The following is an 11696-nucleotide window of genomic DNA, read 5'->3' on the forward strand; positions in this document are numbered from 1 at the left end:
TCCAGACATGCCTTGTAACTGTCAGAACCAATTAGCAAATCATCAACATATTGCAACAATGTTACAGCATCATGGTCATTTTGCCATAGTTCCAATTCTTTGGCTAGTACCTTACCAAACAAGGTAGGGCTGTTCTTGAATCCCTGGGGAAGGACAGTCCAGCACAGTTGTGTCTTTTGTCCTGTAGTTGGATTCTCCCATTCAAAGACAATGATATTCTGGCTCTTCTCATCCACAGGTATACAGCAGAAGACATCCTTTAAATCTAATACTGTGAAGTAAGTATTACTGTTAGGGATTGTAGTAAGGAGGGTATATGGGTTTGGAACCACAGGGTGGACAGCTACTGTCCTCGCCTTAATTTCTCGTAAGTCCTGTACCAGTCTATATTCAGAAGAATAGGGCTTCTTTACAGGCGGGATGGGAGTATTAAATTCCAGTTGACACTCCTGTAACAATCCATGTTCTAAAAAAGGAGCTTATTATAGATTCTAACCCTTTTCAGACCTCCAGCTTAATGGGGTACTTTTTCTTTCTTACCAGTTGAGCTCCTGGTTTCAGTTCAATCTTTACCAGGGTCGCATTCTTTGCTCGTCGGGGTATCTTTGATGCCCGTACTAGAGGTGTGACTGCATTCAGTACTTCCTCTGGAATATTCATTTCTTCATTAGGATCTTTCTCGGATAACAAACATATCTGGGCTTTCCAGGTAGTCTCTGGAGGAATATGCAACTGAGCAGAGTCTTCAGAAAAAGTTAGTTGTGTATTCAGTTTACAAAGTAAATCCCGTCCAAGCAATGGCAAAGGGGCATTCTGGCATATAAAGGAATTCATGAGTTAATTTAGTATTTCCAACTGAACATTCCATAGGTTGTAAAAACAGCCTTAAAGTCTTTTTCCCTGTTGCACCAACAACGCTTATTTTAGTTCTACCTAAGGGCTTAAGGGTCCCCTACAACTAGTTACTACAGAATGTGTGGCTCCATTATCAGTTAAAAAAAATCTATTATTTCATTCCCCAGCTTGACTGGAACCAGAAGATCAGCTGGGGAAACTTTATACACCTTATATGCGATTGACAACAACTCTGAGATTGTCATTCCATCCGCACCCTCTACCTTTTGTAATTTCTTTCTCATATCTGCTCCCACTTGACCAATAAACAGCATGTTACATAACTTTGAATTGTTATCATCTTCCGGATCCAGATCTGTGCATTTTCGAGCTACTTCACACAGTCTCTCATAGAAGGCTGATGGGGTTTCCTTATCCCTCTGCCTTACTTCATACAGTTTAGATAAATTCTTAGGCTTTTGCACTCCATGTTGAATCCCATACAAAATTAACTTTTGATATTCCTTCACCCTCTGTAATCCCTCACTTGTGTTTGGATCCCACCCCAGATCCTCTTTTGGGAGGTACGTACTGGTATTAGGCACCTCTCCCTGTTGTTGGATCAGTCCCTCTCTAGCCTTCTCTAAAATTGTTCTCCTCTCCTCAGTGGTAAAAAAATATTCTAGGAGAGCCTGTACTCCAGTTAGGATTATGAATCATCATTACAGTTTTAACAGTACTATACATTCCTTCTGGATTGTTTCGATAGGATCCAACTGCCTGTTTCCAGTTTAATAAATCAGAAGTAGTAAAAGGTACATGTACATACACCAGTGTTCCTTCAGGCCCTACAGCCTGTCTGAGGGGAGCTTGAATTATCAGTTTCTGCCCCTTGTTCTTTTAGAGACAGGACTCACAACACTCACAACTCCATTATCACTTGAGCTATCAGATTCCGGCTGTTTTGGGGGAGCCACCAACAGCTGAATATCCTCTTCCGAATTTTCCGATTCAATACAACAAGATCTTCCCTTTTTCTGTTTTAAAGCATATATTCCAATCTGATGTTTAGAACTCACTAAACCACATTTCTTTCTAATATCCCAATAATTTCTTAATGAAAAAAACATATCCACATAAGGTCTTTCATCCCATTTTTCTGTTCCTTGACAAAACAACATTATTTGCAATATAGTGTTATATTTCAAGGATCCATTCTCAGGCCATTTTTCACCATCTTCCAATTGATATTGTGGCCACCATTGGTTACAATATCATTTTAGCTTATTTTTAGTCATGCAATACCCCGTAAATTTATTCCAATTATTCGGGATGCATCCTAGAGGAGAGCAAAGGGGTGCCTCCTGGGAAGCAGCAGCACCCATATTGGTACTGAAAAACCCAGCATTTCTACACAAACCAGAACGGTCTCCCTTTGTTAAACAGAACAGAGTGTAGAAACAAACAGAACTATGCGACTGCCGCATATCTTCCCTGATGCATGTTATGCAGAGCCCAGAACAGAACAGATGGTGCCTGCTTCCAGAGAGATCTTGCTCCTACCCCCCTTTTCTTATATCCCCCCAAAATACCTCTTTTCAGTAGCGTTGCACCATTGTGTCGCTTACCACCCAACTGCAGGGGAGGAGCTGAAGGAGTCCCCGATCAACAGGTTGGTGCGTGCTGGAGTCCACTCAGGTCTCTTCTCCCCATTGGATGCAGCAAGATGAACTGGGCAAGGCTGTCAGCTCAGTCCCATCTGGGTCACCAAAAACTGTTAACCCACAAGTGTGAGGTCATTTACCCAGTGTGCGAGATGCCAATATACACACAGGACAGAGGTATTTTTACTTCATGTCTGCACAGAGATGGGTGCTAGGTGGTAGCTCCACAAAGCTAGCACCAAGTTCAGTCATACAGGTACAGTATTTATACAGTCCAGTTATGCATATGCATAAGTAATTACACAAAGCAGTTTTCTATTGGTCTACATTTCTCTTATTTCAAATTAAAGCTACAGTGCTACTTTAATACTCTGCACACGCTCAAAGGTGAGGGGTCTCTGCTTGGGCCGGGGTCTCCAGCTCAAGGGGTATGACTTTTAGTATTATAATGAGGATAGTTCATGTGAAGGTGCTTCTTATCACACTTCTACTAGTTGTTTCAGATGGTTCCCAAAACATCTTAATTAGCTTACATTACATTACAGCTCCAGGATGTGCTTCTCTCCCAAGGACAGTAATTCTTGTTTGGACGTTCTACTTTCCAGCCTCAATCCCCTTCATCAGCTTTATGTAAGCTTTGGCCTTCCACCAGCTCCTGTTAGACTACACTGTTAGACTACATTGTCTCATGAAACACCTCTCAGCTAGGTTTCCAAATATGCACGGATTTTTAATTTATTTTTTTAATATTAAAGTTGTCTCCATATGATGAAACCATTTTTGGGGAAAAATATGACACATTTCATAAAACATACACCAGGTGGATATGTAAGAAACCCAGTTCTCTATAAACAGAAAAGGGGTCAAGAAAGAGGTACTCACTAGGTATTTAGCTTTCCACAGTTCTTGCAAATGAGCATTTTGTTTTGCAGCTCTTGAAATTTTTAATATCATTTTGTTTGCTTTCATAACAGTAAAGAAATATCCTTGCAAGGTTAGACTATTAGTACAGTTCTATTCTAACAATTCTGTATTAAAATAATAAAATATGAATTCTAAATGTTTTCATGACAGAATGACTTATTTTCACGAGAAGACAGTGTTGTCTTCCTGATTTTGTTGTCATTAGAAGTTGTGATTATTATGCCTGTGTCATTAACTACTTTTCAGCTAAGTCTCTGGTTAATTGTTCACTCCACAACAATCTTTTTCTCATTCATGCATTGTTTATGAGGCTTTTAACTGGCTTCTTGTTTATTGAGATCTGATTTACTTGATTACACCCTCATCCATTGTTTAAATGAAAAAATATTCCTCATAGTTGTTACCAGGCTTTGGCCATTAATTACTGCTGTGATATTACCTCTTTTAGATATATATTTCCTTTCATGTTATTACTTCACAAAGATTTGTTTTCTGCAAATGCTCCATGACAGATTTATAATATTTTCTCTGTAATATATAGAAAAGAGAATGCTCGCAGAGGGCTACAAACACATGAAAACAAAGAAAAATAAATAACAGAATTAAATGCATTGCTGTTTATGATACATGTGTTGGTCTCAATTTGGCTCACAGCTTAAAGAAACCATGCAGATGGACAGATATAAAATCAGTGCTGGGCAAAATTGATATTTTGAGGGCAATCACATGAACAATAAAAATCCGTTTAAGTTCAATGAAAGCAGAACATTTAGGTTTTCATAACAGTCATACATTTAAAGTCAATCTAAATATTACCTAAAACAAAGAACTTATTCTGCTTTTAAAAAATATAGATAAAATTTGAAATAAAATGTTTCTGATGTTTTCTATTCCCACAGCTTTCTCTATATGTAGATGGCCATTTCCATTACCCTATTGCTCTTTGTTTCTTAATGCCTTCTGAAGCATTGTGGAAAAAATGCTCTAGGTGCAACTATATGCTGTGTGTTAACTGTGCTTAGAGATAAGAGTACATCGAACTGAGGTTAGATGAACATTTGTTTAGTTGTAACCATCTGACCTTGCCACTGCCATGGTCTCAGCGAAGAGTTTAACTGCAAATGCTGCCTTTGCTGGTAGGGGCATATCCTGAACGGTGTCACAGCACAATGGATTTGTGCTGAATGATGAATCAGTAAGTAGCTGTCTCTGTATTTCACCCCAGAGGGGACCAGACAGTGTTGCAGTACTAAATGAAGCAATTCATATACACATGCAGATTATAAAGCAGTCTAGATGAATGTTTTTAGAGTAAGCACAGTATTCTGCAGACACGAAGTCACTCTGTAAGACTCTTCACAACAAATGTCAAGCTGTACTTCTTTACATATAATCAAACAGGCAAAACGACCTCCTGCCCACCACATAGGTACTAATTTCACATATATTGAAGTTGAGTACATTGAGATAGCTTCTCATGTCTAGTAAGCAAGATAAACTCCACTAGTATAAAGGACCTCCATATTGATATAGGTGCATACACACTTAGGCTTCTGCCTCTGGCTACAGAATAATATCTGTATAACAGCACTTTTAGCATTGTCTGTAGAAGAAAGAAAGGATAAAATTCAGGTGAGCAAATCTGAAGTTTCTTGCTTCAATACAAGTCTAACACCTGAAAACCACAGGCTAGGCACAGTGCAGTTTTACACTTTCGTACACCACTTTAACTGAGTCAACACCTCCTCAAGGACAGAGCACCCACTGCTTGCTAAATCCCACTGGGATAATTTTCATTCCTAGACAAGATTAAGGAAAAGAGTTAGCCACATTTATTTCAATAACATATAAAGTTATAGATTTCATTAAAACTGAAACAAATTTTAGAAAGAAAATCAACTAAGAAAAAGGCCTACCCTTTGCAACTCAGATCTGACAATAGCAGCTGTACTGATTTCTTGCTTAGGCTCTTCCAGTTCTCTGCCTGGACAAATGCCTCTTCCAAACACTCTGCTCCTTGGCCAGTCATCACAGCTAGCATCTTGCTAAAGGTGCTTAAAAGCCTCAGCTGCCTTTGGGGGCAAGTCTCTGCAGGTGAGTGCTGGCATATGAAATGCATGTGCCAGAACCAGGACTCTCTCCTGCGGGAGAGCCAATTTCTTTCCCACTCCTCCATCTTATTTACCTTGCGTTTCCATTGCATTCTTCAGACAGTACATTCCTCCTAGCTCCAGGGTGGCATTTCCTATCTCTAACATTTTTCAAGACTGTCATAAAACCTTACAAATCATATGTAATTATCAGTATTAATTGCACTTGTGTCCCATTCCATTCTTAATTTCTGTATTACAATGAATTTCAATAACAGCCACAGGTGCCACATTAATAATACCACCACCACCATTAAGCATTTAGGGTTCTAGATTTTTTTCCCTAGTCAGCTTTCTTCACTTCTCTTTGCCTCTACAGTTCTTGACAAAACAGAGGTTCCTCAATCACTAATCTAGGTGGACCCTAGATTAGCAAAAACCCACTAATGGAATATTTAATACTGTTCCCATATTTCATGTGAATAACTATATTATGTAGCTTTCTGAAGTACAATCAGGTTAAAGTCAAGTACAGTATATCTTGAATTCTGAAATTCCATTACACAGTTAAAAACACAAAACAAAACAAACCCCCTGCCTTAATCATTTGCCTTTCAGTAGCTTTATTGCTCATATAAAGACAATGATCTTAATTCTTAATCCCCATGTTAAAGACTGGTGAGTTTTAAATTAAAGCAAGAAAACCTCTATGGTACGATTATGTGTGAGAACTAAAATTATTATCTACGTAAAAAGAGTCAGTCGATACCATAACACTGTCTTTCATTCTAGAAAAAAAATATCTTATTTTTATCCCCTTTATAATACTGGCATCCAAGTCCATAATTTCCTACCTGCTAGCTATTTGTAATTAAAGCTGTCTCCAACTACCTTGCATTTTAAGGGAGATCTTGAAAACAAATCCACAGTTAGATTCATGGAGAGAATCAAGGCATCACATTTATGAAGACATTCTTTTCTGCTGAGGTAAAATGAACATATTTTGCAAAACAAAGAATTTGCAGATAAATTGTGACTCATTCCGGATTGACAAAATGTTTGCATGTGATTCATATTTTCTGCAGCTGTGCATCTTGTTAAAGAGCTAGTTTCTGATGTAATTCAGGATAGTAGGATGTAGTATATAAATTTGACCAGATATTCATGTTCTACCCTAAGGGTAGGAGCTGATGAAAGATTGACCATGTTTTGAATTCAAAACTGTTTACTCTGTGCAGGACATTGAACTTCCATACGAGGTAACTTTCCACTTAGATCGTGCTGCTCAGGATACCTCTGTCCAAGAAAACCTCACAGGCCTGTATCATTTACGAGCACTACCCTCTAAAAGAAACTGTAAGCATACACATAGATAATATTACAACATACGTCTGCCCTGTCCTACTATCTCTAAAACACATTTGCAGAAAGAGAAATGCCCATCATGGTCCCAGTATTAGGAGAAAGGGTAGCAATGATGGACTTTGAAAAATAAGGTGAAGGAGCTGAAGGAGGCAACATTTTATTTTTCCAATTCACTTTGCATGTAGCAGGCACCTTGTAACAGTTTCTTCTGTTTTGTAAAGTTTTACTGGAGTGACACTCCCCATTTTGAACATTAAAAAGATCAGTAGCAAAAGATCAGATCTTTCTTTACCAAAACCACTGTAAGAGTCCCTGTTGTATATGAAGTACAAAAACTGGGAGGATCTCTTGTTGCAAAGCTTGAGAAATACAACATTCCTTAACACTCAGAGAGGAGGAAATTACCAAAATGGAAAGAGCTGCTCTTTTTTTTAAACACCAACAGCCATGGGAATGGTTCCTGATGCAGATGCCCAGAGGCAAGGGAGTACTGGGAACGAAGGAGTTTGCAGCTCCTTCCACCAGTAAATATAGTATTGCCATTGGTAGTACCCAGCCACAGGGTAACTCTGCAAAGCCTGAAGACTGAGGCTTGCTTTCTCTGGATTTTTCCTGGCCTGCCTGGAGCATTACTTTAGTTTGCTTAGCTGTAACAGCAAATTTTTAATGACTAGGTGGCTTTTTATTTTTCTCTTAGCTTTCTATAGTCACGTGGTGCAACCATAATTTTGATATGAATAGTAATAGCAAGTAGTTATTCTGTGCAGAATGACCCATTAATGGTGCCAGCCTAACGATGCAGTGCAGAGAAATGGGGGCATGGGATATCACTGAAACCATGAAAACAGGGGCCAAGGATGCAGAGTAGACATAAATGAACAAGATGATAGGTTTGGCCCTAAAAGTGGGACACAGGATGATACAGGAGACCCCAGGGCTAGGAACAGCTCACCAATGGCCAGTTACTGAGAGCTAAAGGAGTTCAAAAAAGCTAGGCAAAAATGGGCTACGGGGAAACAACGAACACTTGTTCAAGAACTGCATAGATGGTTCATGGAGGCACTAAGATACCTGAGTTCTGGACAAGAAAGAGCTGCCTCCTCCAGGCTGAGATAACCACGGCGCACCCTGCATAGGCACGTGCCGCAAGTTGCCTGGTTGCCTGGTTTGAAGACTGAGATACACAAGGTGACTTCTTCCCCTCACCCCTCTCCCTCAACCTACTGCTTTCCTGCTTTTCCTGTTTTATGAATGCGGAAACCCTAAATCTGTGATTAAATGACTGCCAACAAACTTAGATACTATGTCACACTATCACATATTCCTTTTGAATATGCATGCGCTAGCACACAGAGAATATGGCTTCTATTTTCTTTTTAATGTCCGAACTCTACATCTCTTTGCCTGGGGCACTGATACACTCAAAGCTCACTGTGCCTGTGATTGCTAACATACATTCCAATGAATGCTGACAAAGGCTTTTTATGGCATGGACACCTACCCTTTAGGTATGGCACTGACCCTTCCGATTTATTTCACATGGGACACCCAACAGCCATCAAATGGCGATACCTTTTTGTTAACAAATGGTGCTACAGAAAGCAGACCAAAAGGTTCTTTTTCAGACATTCTTTCCCAATTGCCTCTGTTGATAAAACCTAGCAGCGGCTACTGGCATCCTTTAAGAAATGTGTGTGAAGAATCTAAACATCCCATTTTCTTCCTTTTCAACATTTTTCAGAAGTGTACTGAAGCTGAAAAATATAATCAAGCTATCTCCTTCATCTAATAGCTTTTCTGGACCAGTGAGTCTATCCAATCCTGCTGACTTCTTTGTGTAATAATACGTTGCAGTGCAGAAAAGCTGATGATTCCAGGGACTCTCTTGCTAACAAGCAATTCCAAAAAGTAGTGAAAAAGTTAAGTTTCTACAAGCCTTTTATATTACTTAATATCTTTGCTCCGAGAAGCCAACAATAAGGTGAAAGAATTATTTAGTATTCCAAGAAAATGCATCAAAAATAATTTTTAACTGAAATTTCTTAGCTCATCTTTACTTTCAAATACTACTTTAATTGTGGAAGAAAATGCCCTCACTGAAAACATAAACCTCTTATAAAATATAAACCTGCTTTATTTTTTTTAACAGAAAAACAAAAATATCTTTGTGTCTGTATCTGTCTGTAACCTGTGAGTAAATGGGTCCCTTTCTACTGGAAAAGAACGTTGCACATGAGCTCACTTAACAACTTTTACAATGCTAGCAAGAAATTACCCAAACAATTTGAGAAGAACCTTTACTTTCATAATCCTCTTCATTTTCTTCACCCAGCCAAAACTCCCTTCTCTCCCTCACTCTAGTTGATGTACTTCTCTGATGAGAAGCTCCCAGCATCGTTTCCCTGCCTCTAAGAGGTCCTGTGGTGCCCAGCAACCTGTTCTACAGCAAAAAGAGCTCCACAAAACCAAAGCAAACACTTAGATCCTGCTACCTGAGCCCCATCCTCTTGCCTACCTCACACAATCCCTGTTGTTACCTGTCTCCTGCATCTTCTTTTGCAGAAATACAGGCAGTGTCTTGTCTAGAAAGGTATACAGATGCAGCTGTACCATAAAAGCTCTTCAGAAGATCAGATGCAAGAGTGACACACTGCATCTAGTCTCTCTGCCTAGGCTCACTGGGCTAACACAACTATATTTGGTTATTTCCCACACAGAGCCAAAATCAAACTGCAGCGTGAGTCATGAGGAGTTTACAATTTAAATACGGTTAAAGCTAGAGATCCTGAACAGTGCAAAAGGAGACCGAGGTCCTTTTCATTTTAGGTATTAAAATTTGGGGATTATTTACAGGGAAATTGTGGCCTCCAATGCAGAGACGAAAGGTAGGAAAATCGTGGGCATAGGAAAAGGCAACAGTGGCAAAAGCAATGCTGCAAGATCCCTAAAGCGCTGGATATTTTCAGTCTCCACAAACACCTTCTCAAGTGCGACCTTATGACATTGGGCAGATACGTTCATACCAACCCATATACCTACTCCTCTGATCAATGTCCTCTGGCTTTCCTTTCTGGTCAAAGTAACAATTCTTCCATAGACTTCATTCTTAGCCCTTCTTGCTTATATTAAAGCAGGATTTGGTCCTCTAAGATGTCATAATTTTTCAATTTAACTGCCTGGGAGGACCATACCTGAGAACTAGTAACTTTGAACTCCTCTTCAGCAAATTATCTCTAGGGTTAGAGCTGTTCCTTCACAGACATTTGTAGAATACTTTCTGTTTCTAATTTATAAATGCTGGTTTGAAATACACATGCAGAACTCAACATTGAAACCTGTTTCCCTGCTTCTTTCTTTCTTTAATACCGCAATTTACCTTCTGGGTTCTCTACTGTCCCTGACAAGATGTAATAACTACTTCTTGGCAGCTCGCTAGGAAGAGGGAAAAAAAGAAAAACTGGATGGAGTTCAGAAAACAGCAACAAAAAAAGATAAAGGGCTAGAAAGACACACTAATGGGAAATTACTTTTAAAAAGCAAGTATGTGTAGCTTAACTAAACAATGACAAAAGAGGCCGTGGTAACTGGAAATAGCTGAAGGTTGTAAACATCAAAGGTGAGCAATACATTGCCCCAAGTTGCTCAAGGGGGATATGACTGCAAAGACAAGGTGAAAATTCTTCCCAGTCAGCCAGAAGTCAGAGAAAAGAAGTTTGTAGACAATTTCTGTCTGGGGGAAATAGGAGTGCAGTTCTCTGCCCAGCAAAGCCCTGGGCATGAAGCACAGGATGGACAACCAGTGGGGAAGAGTGAGATTGGGCGAAGTGATCTGGAGCAGGCAAAGGGGAATGGACTCAGCAGCATCTAGAAGCCCTTCACAGCCACCCTGCAATTTTGTAGTACAAGTTGCCTGGGTCCCTTCCTAGCATCCTGCACAAATACAGCATAGCTTCACAACTTCAGCACTCTCAGTTGATCAAGATGCTGCAAATTCATTAGCCTCAGTTTCTCACCCTCCCATCTTTGGGACACAGACTGGCACCCAGTCTACCCTCTCCCTGAGGCTAGAACATTATTTCATGAAATAAGAATAAACAAAGCTTCCTCGATCGAGTATTCTTCTGCCCCATCTTTGTGCAACTGTCATGTTTAAAAACTGCAGAAAATCCTGTTATTTGATAGTTATTTTCAAATCATTTTGAAATACAGAACTTCCTCTCTTATGTCTTTTTTGCCAATAGATCCACGCCCGTGGGCATTCACTCCCTTTTAACCCAAGCACTATGGTCTTCACCTTTATTGTTACTTCCATTTCATCTATTTTCAAACCAACAGAAAAGTGCCTCATGTCTAAATGCATTTCCCAGCCCCTGTGCTATAGACAGTGCTTTCTCTATTCTCAAGGAGAGCTTACAAAGATTTTTCCTTCTCTCTATTCTTTCTTTTTGGTACTTATTCTGGCCATGCTCCCTTCTTGCCTAAATTTCCTAACTCTACTCTATTAGATACCTCAACTCCATCTGACTTAGCAACAACATGTTTCATGCACACTGAAACACAATTGGTCTCATGCACACTGAAACACAAAGCCACGAAGATATTTAGATTCCTATCTCACATTCTTAATTTTGTTGTTGTCATTGTTAATCTGGCCCATAACTCTCCGAAAAGGCAAGTTTTACAAAGCAGAAATCAATCATGAGGAAAACTGAGAGGACAAATGTCAACACTTAAATGAGTATTAGGAATCAATTAACTTCATTGAGTGCTAATAAAAGAAAGATCATAAGCCACACAAGACAGTGGTGTTAAAACAGAA

General features: G+C 39.4%; 1 long non-coding RNA gene across 1 annotated transcript; it reads right to left on the reverse strand.

The window, feature by feature from the left end:
* Positions 1 to 458: 458 nt before the first annotated feature.
* LOC140655807 (uncharacterized) lies at positions 459 to 9540 on the reverse strand. Its single transcript, XR_012043875.1, has 3 exons — positions 9415 to 9540; positions 2463 to 2608; positions 459 to 813 (listed from the first exon to the last, which is right to left on the reverse strand). It is a non-coding gene; the product is annotated as an uncharacterized lncRNA (long non-coding RNA).
* Between the last annotated feature and the right edge of the window lie 2156 nt (positions 9541 to 11696).

This window comes from Ciconia boyciana, chromosome 8, assembly GCF_034638445.1.
Source record: "Ciconia boyciana chromosome 8, ASM3463844v1, whole genome shotgun sequence".
Taxonomy (NCBI): Eukaryota; Metazoa; Chordata; class Aves; order Ciconiiformes; family Ciconiidae; genus Ciconia; species Ciconia boyciana.